Below are 22,741 nucleotides of genomic sequence, written 5' to 3'. Positions count from 1 at the left end.
ATTATATACTATGTCTTGGTTTTCGCAGCGTTTTATTAAATTTTAAAAACCAACTAACACCACCTGTATATTTTAATCGAATTTCAATAAAAACCTATACGTATGATTGAAAAAGTTTAGTGTGCACTTTTTATGGCAGATCTTAATAATCTACCTCACCCTTCGCCACTGCTACCTACCTACTCGCTAGTTTTTGTATTAAATTTCATGTGTTGACCATTCAGACGTTTCCATAACTTCGCCTTGGTCCTGACGAGACGCGGATAATTTCCAGATGCGCTGCAGTCAAAGAGGCGTGAAGTAATGAAATCATCATTCATTAATTGTAATGTGGTAAAAACTCTCCTAACTGATAAGCCGTGTTGCCAACTTAGCATTTTTCTTGACAGATCCAGCGTTCTTCAATAAGCATCCATTTAGCTTACAAACAACGAATGTAGCTTAATAATATGGCATTCTTTCGACCATTTTTAATGAGGTGTACTCCAATTTGGTCGTAACCCTTTGATAAAAGATAAAGCATAGCTGACAACAAGCGTGCATTCAGAAAAAAAGGTTTAGGTTTTTATTTAAGATGAGAGGGCGGGGTTAAAAATATCTGCAAGATGTTACTGAGTTCTACAAATACCAAACCTTCTCGTGGCTTCAATCTCTGACCTGTTGGCTAGCTCTTTCTTACAGATTATTAATTTTAATTTGTATATTGAGTTTATTCGTACACTTTTTACTTTGCGTTTAATTGTATGTTTTACCATTAATGGCTGACTGTTGTACTTCGCGATCTACATCTTGTATATCAGTGAATTAATTTTATTAGGTTTGTTCAGTGTTTCCCAAAGTGGGGTACGGGAAGAGTTTGGTGGGGGCACGCGCTGCACCGGGCTTTGGCTGCGCCCGGTACAATAAGCATTAATACGACAGCAATCCAACATCCATGCTAGAAGGTTTATCGCATGCGAAAGAAGAGCAATAATTGTTGGAATAGGCTTCAGATGGATTCATGAAAAATAAATATATGCAACAAATGCAACATGTTTATCCAGTTTTAACAGAGAAAGGCCTGAAATACATCTTGCCTATTTCCAACTTCATAATATGTCTATGTGAAGTTGTTTTTTCAGCATTTGTAGACATTAAATCAAAAAAGGAACAGGCTTTAGGATGTGGAACCGCATCTCATATTAAAATTATTAACCAGGGAACAAAATTATGATGATCTGTCTCAACATAAATAATTTCATCCTACTCATTGATTATAATGAATGTTATTTATACATAATATAATTTTTATTTACTTATATTTTTTTATGAATGACTTTTATTTTTCGTTTATTATATTTTGTTTATGTACTAAAAATAGAATTTTTTTATGATTGTTATAAAAGCATATGCATTTTTTTTTGATGAGGGGTACTCAGTGTTACGAAAATTATAGAAGGGATACACTGATGTCGAAAGTTTGGGTAACTCTGGGTTAGGTGAACGAACTGTCGTTTGGATTTTCGCTTTGCGGGCATCCATAGTGCTGTCTTCACCAGTGAAGGACTCGAGTCTTTATTATGACCTGATGGAGGCGACTTTTTATCCATCGTACCTGAAACTTGCTTCACCGATTAAAATGCAAATTTATAGTGGTAGGTAGCTAGAAAGGACATTGCTTGTGGAATTATATACCTACACAGTTGTCTAATTTGCCAAAGTTTCGATCGCCTAGTGTCCCAGAAGGGTTGTCTGCAGAAGGCAGACAGTTTGATTGATGATAATAGGTAAGTAAGTAACCATACTCCTTAGATGATACCTGCCTTAGTGTAATTGAAATAAATACAAATACCTAACCAAAACAGTGACATAATATCGACTAAGTACCTCATAGATTTAGGGAGGTTTGGGGTAGTATGTATTATTAAAACAAAAAGTATATATTTCCAATAAACCAATTTATTTTTACCACCAAAATGGCAAATTTTATCCAATGTGGAGTAATCTAGGCATGTATTAAGTATCACTATTACCCGTAAATCGTTAACTTAAATTCAAAATAAATTGAAGTTATATCGAAGACGTCTTGGTCTGAGTACACATAACTCAAGGGTTGATTTCGGATAAACTAAAAAATGTTACTTGAAGACCAATGGTGGCATGTGGCGCCCCCCCCCCCCCCCTTCTAAGGCAGACCAAGACAAGCAGTAATGGAAATATGACGTACATTTCTTGATGCCTGATTATTTTATACGATTACATGTTAATTGCATGATATATACACAAAATAAGGTGTAACACGATGACTAACTGTAGTATTAAAAAAGATATTTAACCTTTTGTAGCGACATTTAGCATATAAAAGGCTTTGTATTGCCAAATTTCTTAAATGTAGACAATGTCTACAGCATGGTTCCCAACGGATTTTGACGATATGGAAAAGGTTAAACTGTATAACACATTTTAAGTATTTCATATCTGTAACTGTCTCACAGCTGGTGTAAATACCAACGCTTTTGGATTGGAACCGCACAATTTTTTCAGCTCCAAATAATGCAGTTTGTTGATGTTTTTTTTATTATTTTAAATCAATATTTACCAGTTTTTAATGTTCGTTATTGTAAAGTATGTAATTTAATGATAACATGATAAAATAATGTCACATACAAGTTGATTTCATAACAATGAGGTCATTTTATTTCATTTCAATATAGTCCATCACATTGGACACGAGTGACTCTTTGATTTGATCAGATTTAAATGGCTTCACATGACAATTAGTTTTTTCTCTATTTCAATTTATAAATGCGTAATTAAATTCACCGCACTTAAATACTTATCACCAAAATGGGTGATTTTGTGCAATTTAAAGCTCAACAGATCTTATACAAGTGTAATTAGATTGATCACATTTAAACGGCAATTCTTGAAAATGAATCGTTTTTTGTTTTTACATGAGTAATTAAATTCATCACATTGTAATGGCTTTTCTCCGATATTAGTAATTTATGATATTTCATATTACTTGAGTTTACAATTGAGTAAATGCAGTCATTGCATTTATATGTTTATATGTGACAAGCCGCCTTGTCACGCTCCATGTACGATCCAAGTACACTTGGATCGAGTGCCATCCAAGTCACAGCTTCATAAGCTATATTTTCGACATTAAGGCTTTTCACCGGGAATGTTTCGGAACATTTTGTGTCTACTCATTTGACTATATTATATTATACATGATTGATTACATTAACTGCTCTAAAATATCTTTTCATCTAAATGAGTATTACATGTGATTTCAGGATACTAAATATGCATGAAAAATTACATTTAATGGATTTGAACGGGTTTTGACATGAATGAATCACTTTAGGTAATTTCAGTTTATTTTAACAAGCGCAATGGTAATAAAGGCATTCAACACATTTAAATTGCTTTATATTAGAATGAGTATTATAGAGTTTTTTCATCTTGTAGGTACATTTAAAATCCTTTTATGTAATTTCATCTGGTTTATATATTAATGAGTCAATTTGTGTGATTTCATGTGACCAGATGTCATACATGAGAATGTACATTGATCACATTTGAATAAGTTATTACCAGAATGAAATAATTTGTGTGACTTTAAGTTACCAGATATATTACATGAGTAATTGCATTCATCACATTCAAATGGTTTTTCACCAGAATGAGTCATTTTGTGTGTTTTCATTTGACCGGATGTTTTAGATAAGAAATTACATTCATTACATGCAAATGGCTTTACACCTGAATGAGTCATTTTGTGACATTTTAGGTTGCTAGATTTTATACACGAGTAGTTGCATTCATCGCATTTAAATGGTTTTTCACCGGAATGAGTCATTTTGTGTGTTTTTATTTGATCAGATGTTATGCATGAAAAATTACATTCACTGCATGCAAATGGCTTTTCACCGGTATGAGTCATTTTGTGTGATTTCAAGTTACTAGATATTATACATGAGTAATCACATACATCACATTTAAGTGGTTTTTCACCAGTATGCGTCATGTTGTGTGATTTCAATTGACTAGATGTTATGCATGAGAAATTACATTCACTACATTGAAATCGCTTTTCACCGGTATGAGTCATTTTGTGTAATTTCAAGTACTCAGATTTTTTACATGTGTAATTGCATTCCTCGCATTTAAATGGTTTTTCATCAGAATGATTCATTTTGTGTGATTTCATTTGACTAGATGTTATGCATGAGAAATTACATTCACTGCAAACAAATGGCTTTTCACCAGAATGAGTCATTTTGTGTAATTTTAAGTTACTAGATGTTATACACGAATATTTGCATTCTTCGCATTGAAATGGTTTTTCACCAGAATGACTCATTTTGTGTAATTTCAAGTTACTAGATGTTGTACATGAGTAATTGCATTCTCTACATTTAAATGGTTTTTCACCAGAATGAGTCATTTTGTGTACTTTTAAGTTACCAGATCTTAGGCATGAATAATTGCATTCTCCACATTTAAATGGTTTTTCATCAGAATGAGTCATTTTGTGTAATTTTAAGTTACCAGATCTTAGACACGAAAAATTGCACTCATCACATTTAAATGGCTTTTCACCAGATTGCGTCATTTTGTGTGTTTTCATTTGACCAGATCTTTTACAGGAAGAATCAAACTGTCCACTTTTGACTGCATCATCTCCAATATGTGCCATTTTATGTTTTTTCATGTAACTAGATTTTGAAGATGAGAAATTAGATTCATTGCTTTTGAATGGCGTTAGACCACTAGATAAATTGCTTTTACCACGTTTAAAACGTTTTACACCAAAATTGATGTCGTGGATTGATTTTTCATGCAACGCTTTGTGAAACTCGAGTAATTGAAAAGATGCAAAAAAATTATAGCATATACTGCACGCAAAATTATATTCATGAAAATATTTTTTTTCCAACTTTATAACAGCTACTAATTCGGGGATCGATTTATTAACGCGTACTTTTGTAGAGTTTTCGCTGTATTCCTCGAGTTCTTTTTTAATATCCTGTCCATCAATGTTTATGTAGTCGGCAGTTTCCTTTATTTCTGACATACAGTTGGTCGATTTAAGATTTGCTGCGCCAGCCATTACGGTGGTAGCAGGGATAACCTAAAAATACACACAAAAATTTTCAAAACAATTTTCCGGGAAATGAAAATATGGGGAAGTCTATCAAGCCAATTATTGGTGTATATACTCGTATAATAATGGTGTATAGCGATGTCTGAGTGGCTTAAGCGTCGGTCTATAATGTCGAGGGTCTTAGGTTCGAATTCTGGGTCTGGCAAATACACATTGTTTTTTTAATTTGTGTTTGGAATCAGAGTATACCTAGACCTAATAGGTTAAACAAGTAGCTAAGATCTATTTATCTTAACGCGAAGCTCCACTCTTTAGAGGCCCATATGGTTCGATTAGGATCTGTATGGTCAAATAAGATAGTGAAACTCTAGTACAGTGGTAGTAGAATCACATAATTTGGAAAAACAGGATTTGAGAAAACCACGTAATTGTGACCCCGGATTGCCTTACTCATTGGATTATGCGATCGCACGGTCTATACAGCAGAATAAATGGTAAAAGGTGCAGACGGCATGACCATGTGACACGGCCACAAGATGTAGACCCTTAGTCGACATTTTCTTTTAATAAATTAGTGACGTCACAACTTTTTGATCCGACCTTAAATGTCGATTTTGCTTGAAAATACGCGGCCTACCTCTAAACAAAGCTATATTTATTGTGTATGGAGTCCCATAGTACAATCTGAGAGACTTATAGCCCATCAGAGTGAACTACGGATGAATTTTCTTTCAAGAAGACCAAACGGTCTTATAAGGTGAAATGTAAGTAATTGAAATGTATAGGATTAAGGTTAAAAATAGATAATAAATTGTAAACGACTTATGGGATATAATTTGCTAAACATTGTAAATAAATGTCCATTTGTATTTAATCTGATTTTGAATTATATAAAAATAAATCTTATTTTTTCAAATTTGGTCTCGATCTATTTGCCGACACCAAAGTAAAATAACTTAAATAAATAAATTATGATATCAAATATTGTCGTAATTAAAATCTAATGATTACGTTTTGTAAGTACTAATTACACACACTCAATTTAAATAATAAATTAATATTTCGAATTGTAATAAAAAGGGTACCAATTTAAGTACCTACTTTTGTAAAAGTTAAATGAAGGAATTTCGAAAATGGAAATTCTGATAATGTAAGTCTAAGGACTCGGCTGCTCTCCTAATTTACAAATAAAAATTATTCTTTAGATCTGTCAATTAACTCCGACAGATCAATATTAAATTACCCGAAATAGGTAATTTTCAAACTCAATAATTAAGTACTTGTCGTAGAAATTTAGACTAAAACTAATATTATATCTTTAACCTTTCCCTTACCATGGTAAAAAAATTACGCCCGTTCCCATGCCGTCCACTCAGTTCCCCGATAGAAATTTGGCATTTTAAGGCATTTTAAAAGCTAATTGATTGCTTCAAAAGGTAAAGTATGTTTTTAAATACTGTTTAGTCATCGTTTAACATTTTATTCTGTGTATATTACATGCAATTATCTTATAATCGTGTATAATATCGAACATCGATAAAAGTACGTCATATCTAAGCCACGGCGTGTCTCGGTCTGATTGAAATGGAACAACCAACATACGCTGCCATTTCACGGAGAGTGGGGGTGGCTAATTCATCCGAAGCGAACGAGGGATGTTATTAGGTAGGATAACATCTGTGTGGACTTGCGTTATCACGTTCACCACATAAAATAATAGTTATAATTTTGCAATATCGATTCCCTATATAATTTTAAAACACTGTGATCTTATTGTATCATGTTATTAAGTATTTTTAAAAATCGTATTTTAAAACACATTAAAATAATATACTTACATAAGAACAATTAATCAAGAAAAATACTCCGATTGATCGTATAGTTTCCACTAAATATATTTTAATATCATGTTTCTTATGCTGAAATAATACACATTAATAAATATAAATCACTACGCTACTTGAACTTATACGCACGTATTAAGTCTATACCTCTAAGACTATAGATATATCTTACCTACTTTTAGATAATTTCCCAAGTATAACCTAGTATATAAAAAAAATACTTATAATTTTGCAATATCGATTCTCTGATTATAATCTATAATATAAAAATCAATATTTGTTAGTTTGTTTGTTCGTATTTTATGCGCTGCCATACCGTTCATCTGATTGCGATAAGACTTTGTCATCTTATTGCTTGCACTTGCGCGCAGATTATAGACTATATCTTATACATAAAAATGAAAGTCTGTCTGTCTGTCTGACCTATGCGTTCCTATACCATTCATCCGATTGCGATAAAATTTTGGTGAATTGATGTGTGCACTACGGGTGCGAGTCGTGGACGCTAAATGTGAAAGCAGCTGAAATGGTGGATTGCTTTGAGAGAAAGATCCTTAGGCGGATATACGGACCCATGAATGATGATGGGGAGTGGAGAATTAGGTACAACACGGAACTATACCGCTTATACCAAGATTCAAAACTCTCCAACTTCATAAAACTCCAGAGGCTAAGCTGGGCAGGCCATGTCCAGCGCATGCCTGAGTCGCGGATACCGAAGAAGATCCTCGAAGGAAACCCAGGAGGGAAAAGGCCAGTGGGAAAGCCACGCACACGATGGGGTTACAAAAGATGCCAACCAGATACTAAAAATCAGGAACTGGAAAAGACGTGCGGAGGACCGTTCCGGCTGGAGGACAGCGGTGGAGGAGACCAGGGCTCGACTTGAGCTGTAGCGCCATCGAAGAAGAAGAAGATGTGTGCACACTCGCAAAGGTTTCTGAATTAGAAAAACTATCTTCTACTTCTTCATTATACCTTCTTTTATTCATATGGTTCCTATACCATTCATCGGATTGCGATGAAACCTTCGCCAGTTGTTGTGGCAACACCCGCAAAGGTTTCTGAATTAGTACAACCATCTTCTTCTTCTTCGCCGTCTTCATTCTATATTCTTTTATTCGTATGATTCCTATACCATTCGTTCGATTGCAATGAAACTTTCGTCAGTTGTTGTGCCCACACCTGCGAAAGTTTCTGAATTAGTACAACAATTTTCTTCAACCTTTTCTTCTATTCTATATTCTTCTATTCGTATGCGTTCTTATACCATTCATCCGTTTGCGATGAAATTTTGATCAGTTGTTGTGCGCATGCCCGCGAAGTTTACTGAATTAGAAAAACCATCTTCTTCGTTATATCTTCTTTTATTCGCATGGTTCCTATACCATTTATCGGATTGCGATGAAACCATCGTCAGTTGTTGTGGTAACACCTGCAAAGGTTTCTGAATTAGTACAACCATTTTCTTCCTCTTCTATTCGTATGCGTTCTTATACCATTCATCCGATTGCGATGAGATTTTGATCAGTTGTTGTGCGCATGCCCGCGAAGATTTCTGAATTAGAAAAACTATCTCTTCTTCTTCATTATATCTTCTTTTATTCATATGGTTCCTATACCATTCATCGGATTGCGATGAAACCTTTGTCAGTTGTTGTGCTAACACATGCAAAGGTTTCAGAGTTAGTACAACCGTCTTCTTCTTCTTCATCGTCTTTATTCTATATTCTTTTATTCGTATGATTCCTATATCATTCGTCCGATTGCAATAAAACGTTCGTCAATTGTTGTGCCCACACCTACGAAGGTTTCTGAATTAGTACAACAATATTTTTCCTCTTCTTCTATTTGTATGCGTTCCTATTCCATTCATACGATTTCAATAAAACTTTCGTCGGTAATTGTGCCAACACCTGCGAAGGTTTCTAAATTAGTACAATTATCTTCTTCTTCTTCTTCTATTCGTATGCGTTCTTATAACATTCATCAGATTGCGATGAAATTTTTCTCAGTTGTTGTTCGCACACCTGGGATGGTTAGTATTAAATAAAATACAAAGTTTGTTGTTTCTTTGTTCCATCCAATTTCGAATTTTTTACTATATATTAATACTATTAATAACGTTTGCATATTTTGGATTCGATTTTAATTTACTGTTCTTTTGTTTGACCTTTTTTCCTATTAGAATTACTTTCATATTGTCATATTGTATTACACAGATATTTTATTATTAAAAAGATAATTTCATTATTATTTTTTAAATATCTAAGGTAAATGTATCCACTAAGCAACCCTGTGCGAAGCCGGGTATCTCACCTATAATATAATTTGAAAACACTGATCTTATTGTATCATGTAATTAAGTATTCCTAAAAATCGGATTTCAAAACACGTTTAGTTATTATATATTATTATATATTATATTAAAATTCGCTTAGTTTTTGGATATTTCTCCGATATTCATTCGCGAGATATTTCTGTCGCGTCATAGTCTGACGTCACAGTGGATGACGTGTGTGATTCGGGTTGTCAGTTGATAACGTAAATAATACCGCGTCGCGTCATCGTTCGCGAGTTTGTTTCTGCGATATTATTTTTTTTTTGAAAGAGCATAGCTCCTTAAAGTTTACGGTCGGCGACTCATAGTTATAAGAGTGTAATCGTACATAAATTAAATATAAAATAATTATAATTAATTAACTTTATTTAATAATTAAGTTAAATAAGTTTTTATAAAATAATTATGCAATTATTGGAAATTAAACTAAAGTGTATAATTGTCAATAAACAATTAAATAAAAAAGGAAAATAAACTTACTTATCGAGAATAATTTAATAAATAATTTAAACTGAATTACCACAAGGACTTTTTATTTTGAAAATAACCAACGAAACATTTTACGAAAAACATCTGATACTAAGGAACGTGACAGATAGTCAGCTGTCTTTAACGTTTACGTAAATATTTACGAAAATAAGTTCGATTTGAAAGTCAATCGGATAATTAATAACCTAGGCACCAACCTATTACTAGGTGGTGGTCCTAAATAATATAAAGTTAAATAATATTGATTAAGTGTATTCCAAAAGTGTCAATCAAGAACTTTAGTTGATCACCCTCTCCCCGAATAGTACCGAGCTAGCCAAACAAAGGTTCTTAATCGGTCCGAGGGCAGGACTGGTTGAAGATAAAGTACCTTTGATACTATTCCAGGACCGGGGTATCGTCACATGCTTACGAACGAATTAACGCCACAGACGAATTAACTCGCCAACGCATGTATGTTGCATCAGGCCACAGACGAATATATTCGCGGGTTCTTGTAAACGTCATAACGTATCTGAATAAATATTCTGTGTATATTTTCTAAGCAATATTTATCATTTTAGTTTGAAAATATTCACGATAAACATATTGTGTTGCTAAGTTTTCAGAAATATTTATCATTCCGTTCCTATTTTATATTTTTTAAAGGATTTACTTTATTTCGAAAATAGCTGGCCTACAAGTGTAGGTACACCTAGTAATAAATGGCTAGCAGTGATAAGGTTTGCATTCGCACTACAAGTAGCCTCCACTGAACCAGGTAGTCATAATTTTCTTAGGTTAGCTTATCGGTAGGAACATAATTAAATTTTAAAAAATGTTCTAAGAGAACGACAGTAATATACAATATGTATTATGTAAGCTTCTCTATCTATTTTATGTAAGTTGTTACACTATAATATTATGAACATTTATAGCTACTCAGAATATAATACCAATTACGCTGCGATTACATTATGATTAAGTCACATGCTGTCAAATTCTGGTACGGTGATAAATTTAGTCTAAAAGTTTCGTAATTTCGCAGAATATTTTCAATAATTACTATCTCTATAAATTCGATTATGGAAAGTGCCAACTCCAATTTATTAGTATTTTGGATTATTAAATATTTAGAATGATTCAAATTACTTGTGATATTGAGTCTATAGATAATATTTGAACAGAACCCAAATAGCAGACCATAAATAATAATTAATATAAAATTTATACAGGAAAAAACAAAGAGCGCGCGTTTTGACGTGAGTCAAATGTGTAGGAATGAAGAACATACCTAATAAAAAACGTTCAGTGACTCATGCGGTCGGAGATGTAGCGCGGTACGTGTGAAGTAACCTCATTATTGGTATGGGGTTTTCGACATACTTTGCTTACTCACAATGTCCGTTTAAAGGTTCAAAATAAAATAATAAATAAAATACCAAGAAAACCGATATTACACACTTTTCTGTAGCGGCAGCTTACTGTGACAGCATAAAACGTGATGATAATATTATATTTGGCGTATTAATGTCACAAGTTCCTAACTCAATTCAATCCAATGGAAACCATAAACAACAATCCTAAATCCTTCAATGTTTGAAAAGAACTCTTGTTCAATTTTCATGAATAAACCTTTGCGAGATGGATAGGTTCGCGAAAACTCGATATAGACAACGAAACAAATACAACACATTGATTTAACTATATTGTATACTTTTATAGTATAGTGAAACGAATATAAGTAAGAACCTACCCCTGTTACTGGTTTATATTCCGAAAATGAGCAACTTGGTTGAGGATTTTCATAATTGAAAATGGGCGATGTATCTTCAGTAAACTCTTTCTTGATGTCAACTTGGTAAAAATCGGTCTCCAATTTTATATGTGGTATGTCTATTGTTTCACGATTCTGAAAAAAAAAACGATATAGAATGCTGTAAAGTCAAACATATTAATGTTTTACACTTGAAAAATATAGTTTTTATTTGTTTTAGCCGTTGCCCACTTTTTACATCCGACGGAATGCCCTCTGCAGATCTATTCTTAACGGTTATCACTTTAGCACGTTTCCGTTATTTTCAAACTTCCAAATTATCAAGGAATGTATTCTTACACTAAACGGTTAGCGACGGCTATCTCCAATTCGTAATACGGCAAAAATTTAGGTTGGTAGGCATTTCGGTCAAATTCTGACATGTTCGTACTACCAACCCAAGCCGATAAGTCCGAGCACAATCGGATAAAGCCGAACCAGCGCCACCTAATCGTTAATAAGCCGAACACAAGAATGTTGTATTGACACCTGACACATCAACATTACAATTTTACACCAACAATTTTATTAGTCATGTCATTGTGATAGCAGCAAAACAGTCGGATCTTGCGTCTAAATTCTCAATATTATGTAAAATTGACATAATCTGTCTCGTTCTCAATGTTGGCATGGTCAAGCGAAGGGGTGTTAAGAGATATCACCTTTTGACAGTTCGAACGGTTAACTTTCTTACATAGGTGGGTAGTTAACCGCCAAAATACGTAAAGTGATAAATGTGATGCATTTATCAAAATTGGCTCCTTTTGATGTTAAGTGATAATATGTTAGAATAGGTAGGCCTGCTTAAATACATCTTTTCACCCTGAATCCAGGTTCAGCCATTTTTCCATACATTCTTCATCAGTGGCGCACCCAGGGGGGGGGCAAAGGGCCCTGGCAACCCCCAAACATGAAAATTATCAGAATGATTTTAAACATTGAAATTGAAAGCCAATAAACTATACCTTTGGGCTTAGACAAATAAAAACACGGCAAAAAAATGATTTGTAATTCTCCAGCACCCTTTTTAGAAAAATTTCTTAGATTTTAATTTCTAACACAAAAATTTCGAAACACTAATGTCAGGATTTTTTAGAAACCCAATCCCTAATGGAACTGTCAAAAAATTTCGGCGTACACCCGAATTCCGGAGTGGTGTGGGTCATGGCTGAGGAGGGCTGACAGGGCTCTAGCCTGGGGGCCCGGGCTGTGGGGGGGCGGCGTATCGGGTTGACCAGATAAATGAGATAAACACACATCATAAATAAGCTTTAACAGTAAAAAAAGTCGCCTGCGGCGCTATTATACTTCATGGCCATTAACATTTTCAATTAAGTATATAATTGTGCGATATATTTTTTGATTATTATGTGTCGATACTCGACAGCTCCATTATTAAACTAGATGTATTAAAAATCGCCAATAATTCACTGTGTAAGTACCCTTAATTTGAACTAAAACACAATTTGAAAAACGTTAATGTAGTGTTCACACTACTTTTAATCTTAGCGGTAGATAGGGGGCCCGCCAAATATCCTAGCCTGAGGGCTCGTTTCTGGATGTGGGGGCCATGGTGTAGGTACACCGAGTGCAATAGACAAAGGACCGATAAACGATAAATTAGGCTGTGAAGAAGAAAAAGAGCCTATGGGATCAATTTACATTCTCCTCCTTGGGCCCCCTCCAATATTAAATCCTGGGAGCGTCACTGTTATTCATAAATAAAATGGCATGTACCATATCAGCGCCATCTTTAGATTAATAAAGTCTGAGCATATCTTTTTGCACAAGCAACGAGTGGTCTACTGTTCAGCTGTCAAAATCAGATCCCAGAATGCTTGGCGTATTGATTCGCCCTTTCTCGTTTCAATTTGTTTTATAAAAAAATCTCAAACCAAATATATTAATAAATAATATACATCCCTGTTATTCGTCGACCAGTCCTTTACACAAAAACCGGTGTTAATATAGATTTCCAAAAAATATGTAGCATTGATCTATGCTTTATATTTATATAAGGTGTGTTAGTGCTAGTGTATTATATGTCATGTAACTTATCATTAACATTAAATATCAAACTTTAAATAATTAACAATTCGATCGAAAAGCATCTGCGCCGATAGAAAACGGTATTTAATATAATTCTCTACATAAAGGTTACATGGTCATCTTTTTATAACCAAAAAGTCTTATTCGAAGCATGTATTTGTCTTTGTGTAACATATAGAGGAAGATGCATAGGTATTATAATCATGCCAGTACCTATGTACCTACCTACATTAGTAAAATTTGTAAAAGTACTTAATTAGTTTAAAAGTTTAAATGTTCGCGTATATATTTTGAAACGCTTCCGCAGATAAGTTGGAATGAGTGTTTAATGACAGCAGGTACCGCAAAAATAAGCCGACACACCGCCATCTTTAGATTCTTCTTCAGTGGGCAATGGCCGACACCAATTAAAATATTTTTGACTTAAAAAACTAACCTCAAAAGCGGAACTGGAATCGTCAGCATTCTCTTGCTTTATATAAGTATTGATCACCGGGTTATTTCGCTGGTGAAAGTGCATCTGCCCTTCTGCATTAGATTCGAATTCAACCGATTCGCATTTTACGTCCATTTTTCGATTCAAAGGCGCACGTTAGTGAAGATTATGGTAGCAGCCGGGGAGTGGCTTTGTTGCAGTGTTGCCATATTTTTGTTATCGAATTATAGTACAGACCTAAAAACAACTGGAGAATGGCCAAAAATGGAACTATGAACTACCATACATGGACGACATATGGAAAAACGTCATCCGGATGTCAGATTTTGCCAGTTACGAGTCGTGATTTAGTAGTTTTCGACAGTGGCTCCCGCATCTCATTCTCCAGATTTATTTGAAGGTCTGTACGCGGTCCACGTAATTATAGATATGTTTATGTTTTTGGATTCTCAAAAAAAATATTGAAGCATTTTATTTATGAAATTCCCTGGCCATCTTTTATTTCGGTAGATATGTGACCAAAATGGTTATCGCCGTTCAAGAAAAGGGGGGACATGCTCAGCGTAGGTCACAATAGAGCTTTTATTCTATTTTCAAAGATTTCATGATCCTGGATATTCCTTAAACGTTGTAGGTAATCTATTTATATAATTTTGAAGCCTTATTATCCTTTATATTTATTTTAAACATTTGATGACTGCATAAAGTATTTTTATTACATAAAATAGTATTCTTTTAAACCTCTCGCTCTAATGTTTTAGAATATAGTCATATTTCGGTACATAAATGTGCAGAGGTGTTAAGATTTTTTACATTTATTAATATTTAAACGCATTTATAAAACCATCAGTATAATTTATGTTGATATTATTATAGTGAAATATTTACGATAAAAATTATATTGATAATCTCTGTGATGCCAGATTTGACAAGAATTAGGCATTTTATTATTCAAAAATTGAGCAAAATTAACACATTTGAAGATAATTCTAAAGATACTGATTATAAGCTATGTCTTTGACCATTCAAGTGTGATAAACATCCTACGAATAATGATTGCTTTATAATAATTATTGACCTAAGAATAAGGTTGTGTTTTTTTTAAATACGCCATTTCTTTTGGCATTCCCCAGTGCTTAAGCTACAACATACGGCCGTAGCCATAAATTGACAAACTATAATTAAAGGAGGGAGTAAAATGATGTTAACGTGCGTGCAAAATTCTGGAATGATTTTTATCATGGGACCAACATCATTCATTCATTTATTATTATTTACGTAGGTAGGTACCTATACTCATGGTTCTAGTAAAAAAATGAGTGGGGTTACAAAAACAACATACTTATATTAGGTAAGTATGTATTTTTTTCATATTTGAGATTTCGATGGTTTTAAAGTTCAATATTGCTAACTCCACTTTAGACAGCTTTACAGGAGAGAGAAAAAACTTATTATTTTGTTATTTTCTTACTTATTAAGAAAATTTTAAATGAAAGATTGTTTATTTTATCAAAATGAAGATTACTAAGTCATAAAAATAAAAATATAACCATTGGTTTATTTTATATGGCCTAATTTGGGAGTTACCTACCAATATTGCAGGTTGAGAAATAATTTCTGTAAGTATATCAGAGGTAAACTATTGTATCTCCAAAATTCATGAAATGGAGTTATTGTTATATTGTTACTTCATTACTTATCCTGCATACGTGGTAAACAGCTGTAACTCATATTACATTAAAAGTTAAAAATTAAAAAGGTCATTGTAACTCCATCACTATTAGAGGTAAACAACAGTAAGAAAACGTACAATTCTTTTGATGAAGCTTATAATCGAACTACAGCGGTAAACAAACAAAAAGGTTTTAATAAATAGATAAATTTTATCTTTTTCCATTCACGAATGCCACAAGTTGAAAGTTCCAAAAATCACAAATTCGTCTCTCCTGTGAAGTTGTCATTTTGGATTTACCGCAGTTTACCTCTGGTATACTTACAGATTTTGTTCAATGACTTCAATGGAGTTACAAACTTTTATTGTTAATTTTTATTATAATTAATTCTAATCAACATACTCGAAGTATTTTGAATAATGTACGTAATTAATTACAAATTTATAACTTTCTACAATAATAAGACCTCATCTTTGGTAGAGAATTTAAAAAAATTCAAGTGACTGGTTTTCTTTAGCAATTTATTGTAGGATCTTCGCTTGCGCTACTTGTGCCTAGTATTATCTATACTATTTCTTTTCTTTAAGTTAATTACACTCGTTTTATTCATAACCAAGGTATTAAGAGACATAGTTTTGCAAACTCTGATATCCAAATCATATTTCCTAAGGTAGTCTTTTAGAGACCTTCGAGGTTCATTATTTTGTTCTAAGTAGGTATTCCTTTGTCTTCTAACTGGTGACAGTTTCATTAAACCGAAAATATTATTAATATTCCCTACGATTCATCACCACGACCTAGAAGAGTTAATAAAACATGAAACGGTGGTGAAATTCTGTCGATCCCAAAGACTAAGGTGGGCTGGACACGTTGAGAGAATGCCTGAGCCTGGCCTTATGTTAGAACTTACGAGTTGTAGTCGCCCGGTCGACATGACGTCATATGACATCATTGTGACGTACTACCGGAGTGATAATAGCATTCGAGAAAATAACGCTAGTCAAATGCTGGCGTTATTCATTGTCCCCATATACAAATAGGTGTTTCAACGTAATAATATATATGGTGAGCAGTGTGTGTTGGGCGGCTTGCCTCGAGCGTGGATTAGCTGACGTCACAATTACGTCATGTCGTCGGGTGACTTGATATCACTAGTTAGAACATAGGGCTGCAGGACGCCAAAAATCATGACCAAGTGGATCCCACAGCGGAAACGGTCTAGGGGCAGACCAAAGAAGAGGTGGGCTGACTGTATCGAAGAGGACTGGAGAAAGATGGGGAGGGCTGGAGACTGGAGAGGAGCAGCCAGGGAAAGGAGCGTGTGGAGGAAAATTGTCGAGGAAGCCAAATCCCGCCCCGGGATGTAGTGCCGAGAAAGAAGAAGAAGACAATTCATCGCCCAAAAGACTTTAAATGTATATTTGTACTATATAAGTACAATTTGAGTGTACCTAGTTTTGTATTTTATATGTTGTAAAATCATTTTTTAAGTTGTTTGGCGTTCTTTTCTTTTTTTCAAATTACAGGTGTCATTTTTTTTTGCTAAGATATTTTTCAGTCTTTTCACAATTTCTTTTATTTTTTTCTGTGAACCATCTAAGTGGGCTTACATCACATACTTTTCCTTCTTTTTCTCTTCGGCTGAGGACTAGTATGCTGAATGCTCAGAATATGGTACCGAGGAAGTAACGTGATCACTTTCATCATCAGTGAATGGATTTATTATCGGACTTAAATGTTGAATTCTTCCATCAGCCGGAATAGATGTAAAAATATCACCTTGTCCTTTAAAAATGTAATGACTAAAACTCAGTGGTTCAGTATTAATGATACTAACTATATTATTAGTTGAATAATTATTGTCCACCAACTAAATTGGCATTTTCAGTACCATCTTGCAATCTTTGTAATATAGGTAGGTAACTAATTCAACATGCATTTTTCCTCGCTCAATCATCTACAGTGATGTAAATTATTACAGATGTTTTATTATTATATGCTTACAAATAATTATTATTTAAACTAATTATAATAATCCAGTTGTAATAAAACAGCAAACTTAATACTATAACAGTTAGTACTTGAAATTCAATATGAACACAACGGAAAAATTGGTAGGTATCTTATTTAATTGATATAAAAAGCATAACATCTAACACATATCTATAAAAAGCATGTACTTACATATTTATGGAAAACATGGTTTGTACTTACAATACTTATTATTATAAGTTGAGAAAGTTTTATTTATATTTTTACAGACTGAAAAAAACCACCTTTTAAACGATTTATTTGTAGAGCTGCTTACGAACGACATGCTTTTGATAGATCTGGATACAAAATGGTGGTGTTATCAATTTTGCAGTGTTGATTTTGGAGCCCAATAGAGTTGACAAATTTTCTTGGAACGTGTTTTCGATGTAAGTAGGTATATAAATAACTTGGAGTTGTCAAATGTATACAGGACATGCACAAATCATGGTGCAACAAAATGGCATCATTAAGAGCCGAGCTACACCGGGCGACTCTGGTCTCGAGACCAGCCCGATGCATGCAGTTATATGGACCATGCCACACCTGGTTGCCCAGTAATCGCGCAAGCAATAAAGTAGCGCGATCAGTAAAATCTCGTTCGTGCGCTCGGTCTGGTCTCCCGGTCTCTCTGGTCTCTCTGGTCGGGCGATCGGTAGCGATGTATGAAAACATATAGCTATGTATTGAGCGCTGCCACACTAGGCGACCAGTCGCCGGCAACCACGCCGCATTTTTTGCTTAATTGCGTGTACATTCATTATTATTATTATTATTGGCTGCCTCTCTGGTCGCCGGCAAGTCGCCCGAGTAAATCGCCCGAAGAGACCAGTCGCGCGACTGGTCTCGAGACCAGAGTCGCCTGGTGTGGCTCGACACTAAGTCATTTTCAGCAAAAAGAAGAGTTAGCAAATTTGAACTTTAAGCAATCGACTTGTCATTTTTTGTTTAATGTCGGCCATAAAAATAAATATGCTCTCATTTACTGTTCTTTCGAAAACAACACATAACACGATTCGGAAAAAAAAACTACCAAGACGTAAGAAGAAAACCATACCTTTTATTTTTGCCCAGATTACAAACTGTGATCGTCAACGTCTGGAGTCCAGACGTTTGAACCCTTTTGGGAATTAAAGACGTGGGCTGGAAAAACGAAGCTTATCATAGGATTTGTACACACACGATCCACAAGATAACGACCAAGCAAAAATTTTATCGAATCTAAAAGTTCAAATCAAAAAGAAGGCCGTAGCAGAACCTTTTGCTTGGAAGAAGATACTTTCAAAACATGGAATGAAATAAATAAAAAAATACAGAAGATGGTGCAGCTGAAACTAATACAACTGTAGAATTACCACAGAGAAAAAAAGGAAATCTAGGTATATCTACATACTTCTCAATATGTTAATTATTATATTTTATTTCAATTCCTAATAGTTCCTAGTCATCATTGCAGGAAATCGTCAAAGAAAATACCTATGGAACCGGTATTTCGTTTGAAGGAGCACATGCGTGATGAATATTTGAAATTGTGTACCTATTGAAACAGAATAATGATATCTGCTCTTCTGATCGTATTTAAAGAAGTTCTCAAAAGCAAGAACATTGCTACCTATCAGTGACGTCCCTAGACAAAATGCCGCCCCTAAGCAGTACCAATATGCCGCCCCATTTTTATACAGTATTTTTATCATCCTTTCATGTCTCCAATATTTAAGAAATGTGTTGTATGGATACTTCACCTTTTGTATGGATACAACTTTCAAAACTCGCGAGTGACTGGAAAAAATATATGGATACATTTATTAGGTTAGTCCTACCTATAATTAAAATATAATTCGCAAATCTGCACGTGTCATTGCTGGTCATCAATGACGTGACGTCCAAGAACAACGGAAGTAAACTAAACATCGCGAACTGGACAAAAAATTACATTGCTGTTAAACCTCTCATGTTAATTAATACATTTTGTTTCCAACCAGTGAGCTGATTTTTTTAATGAAAAGATATTCCCGTTATTACTAAGTTTAGGTACCTATGTCTTTATACATATACCTAATGATTATCCTCGATTTTCCGCCCTTCGAGCAACTGCCGCCCCCAAGCGACGCTCAATCTGCCTACCCCCACGGGACGTCACTGCTACATATCCACAAGCCCAGAAAAAAATAAATGCGATACATGTTGCAGCTTCAAACTGGGTCATATTAATTCAGAAAAGGAATACTAACAATACGACAAACGAATGTGATCTGTGAATTGTGAAAAAACTGATGATAAGCACATTATTGTGGCTTCAAAGCATCATATTGTGCCCAAAGACATTGCAATCTGCAAATGTAACTACAGGTTCACCTTTTTTCAAAATTTTATTATGAAAATGGTGATGTCGACCGATATGTGTGGCATGAAGTTAGTGGAAGTGTTGATTGATAGTTGATTTTATCATGGCTTGTGATGCAATCATTGATAAAATTAGATTAGTGTCATATGGTATCAGAAATAAATAGAATACTAGCCAGTGCCCTCAGTGATGTTCCTGTTGAAAAGAGCTTGACCATTGAGCAACTCTACCTAATGGACATATAGTGATAGAAGTAGCCACATTGGAGCACTTGTTTATACCTTCAATCAACTACTCGCCTTCGCATTACATTGCGATGATGCGGGCAGCAAGACCTAACAAGCCCTACTCTGTTAATGTAGTAAGCCTGACTTCTTTTTAAATTACGAGGGTAAAGGAACTAATTTTAAATCAATCAGGCCTCGAAACAAATTCTGAGATTTAAGAGTGGCTGAATTCTGCAAACTGAAGTAAGTATACCCCAGATGGATAGGTACCTACCTTTTTTATAAAACAAAACTTACCGATGAATGGGCAATACTACCTCAGCTGCGTACTGTTGGAAATACGTCGTGGGTCCCAGGTTCGAATTTTGGGTCTGGCAAGTACACATTATTTTTCAATTTGTGTATGAGTCAGAGTATGGACCCAATAGGTTGAGCAAGTGACTGACATCTATTTCTGGTCGCGGTACACGATCTGGCATCGTTGGAGGCTCGAGAGTTGGACCGAGGGAAGTGGCACAAACTTGTGCTTTCCCTATGCTCCAACAATAGGGTGCGACAGGGTGAAGTAAGTAATACACGCCTTCTCCCGAGGTCTCATGACTTTTGGGACCAGAGTTAAGGGAGCGAATAATTTGTGAGTGGGAACAGAGGGGTAAATCACAGTAATCAAACACACCAAGAATAGTCTACCTTAATTATATTGTCAGTGTTATAGACTTAGAGATTACTAGTTATTAATTATTATTCTCATAATGACGCTTCAGAGAGTGATTATCATCCCCAAAGTGAAACAATCTCAAATGCAACCAGTTAGGTCAAAATATCTTAGAATTCAACGTAAAAAGTACAAAGGGAGTAGTGAAAAGAAAACAAAGTCTGGTGTATCGTATGCATTATACTGGTTTAAAAGTTAATGAGTATCTAAGTCTTGGCTGTGTCATCAGGTGCTGCCCCAACAATGCTCAGATAAAATTAGATGCACAGTTATTTAAAAATGAGATTTTTGATAATATTTGGAGCATTGGTAATAATGATGCCCAAAATAGATATACTTAGTTAATAAATAATGCAATTATATAAAATATATAAAAAAGACAACATTCCTCGAAAACTAATAAATATTTTTTTATCTAATAAATTGAAAGAATGTGTGAACTTTTAACAAAATTACATTAAAATAGTCCTTTAAAACAGTTTTCGGTTCAATGAATCGCCGTTTCCTGTATTCATTCTTTCAAATTTATATAAAAAGTCATTTAAAAAATATTCTCTCGGTGGAATAACAAGATTCGTTTCTTTCATCATTTTCAAGTCTTTATTTAACTTTTTTACAAGAAAATTAAAAGATTTTTTCTTTAGTCGAATAGCTGAATAATGCCAAAATATTAGGTATATAAAAACACAATTAATATGTAAATATATTTTATACTAGCAAGAAAATGTCCAGAATTATACACCAGATCTCATACACGAGAATGTAGATTTATCATATTTAAATGACTTTTTACGAAAATTAAATATTTTTTGTAATTTTAAGTTACTAGATATTATACATAAGTTATTGTATCACATTTAAATGGTTTTTCACCAGAATGAGTCATATAGTATAATTTCAATTGACTGGAAGTTTTAGATGAGAAATTACATTCATTACATACAAATAGCTCACCGGAATGAGTCTTTTTGTGCGATTTCAAATTACCAGATAATCGACATGAGTTACTGCATTCATCACATTTAAATAGTTTTTCACCAAAATGAATCATTCTGTGTGATTTCATTTGACTGGATGTTGTAGATGAGTAATTACATTCATTACATGCAAATGGCTTACCGGAATTATCATTTTGTCTGATTTTAAGTTACTAAATATTATAAATGAGTAACTGCATCATCACGTTTAAATGGGTTTTCACCAGAATGAGTCATTTTATGTGATTTCAATTGACTGGATCTTTTAGATGAGAAATTACATTCATTACATGCAAATGGCTTTTCACTGGAATGAGTCTTTTTGTGTGATTTTAAGTTACTAGATAATATACATGAGTAATTGCATTCATCACATTTAAATGGTTTTTCACCAGAATGAGTCATTCTGTGGTATTTCATTTGATTGGATGTTGTTGATGAGTAATTACATTCATTACATGCAAATGGCTTTAAACCAGAATGAGTCATTTTGTGTAATTTCAAGTTACCAGACGATATACATGAGTAATCACATTCATCGCATTTAAGTGGTTTCTCACCAGTATGCATCATGATGTGTAATTTCATTTGACTAGCTGTTATACTTGAGAAATTACATTCACTACATTTAAATCGCTTTTCACCGGTATGAGTCATTTTGTGTACCTTTAAGTACTCGGATTGTTTACAAGTGTAATCGCATTCGTCGCATTTAAATGGTTTTA

At 34.0% G+C, this 22,741-nt stretch overlaps 1 long non-coding RNA gene across 1 annotated transcript; it reads right to left on the bottom strand.

The window, feature by feature from the left end:
• Positions 1 to 1,925: 1,925 nt before the first annotated feature.
• On the bottom strand, positions 1,926 to 14,247 carry LOC147076558 (uncharacterized). The gene is made up of 3 exons (XR_015069670.1): positions 14,050 to 14,247; positions 11,505 to 11,660; positions 1,926 to 5,122 (listed from the first exon to the last, which is right to left on the bottom strand). It is a non-coding gene; the product is annotated as an uncharacterized LOC147076558 (long non-coding RNA).
• Positions 14,248 to 22,741: the final 8,494 nt, after the last annotated feature.

Source organism: Rhyacophila brunnea, unplaced genomic scaffold, assembly GCF_057557595.1.
Source record: "Rhyacophila brunnea isolate RB1 unplaced genomic scaffold, BYU_Rbru_1.0 scaffold_13, whole genome shotgun sequence".
NCBI classification, from domain to species: Eukaryota; Metazoa; Arthropoda; class Insecta; order Trichoptera; family Rhyacophilidae; genus Rhyacophila; species Rhyacophila brunnea.
Note: the sequence above shows the minus strand (reverse complement) of the source record. Positions and strands in the feature narration are given on the sequence as shown.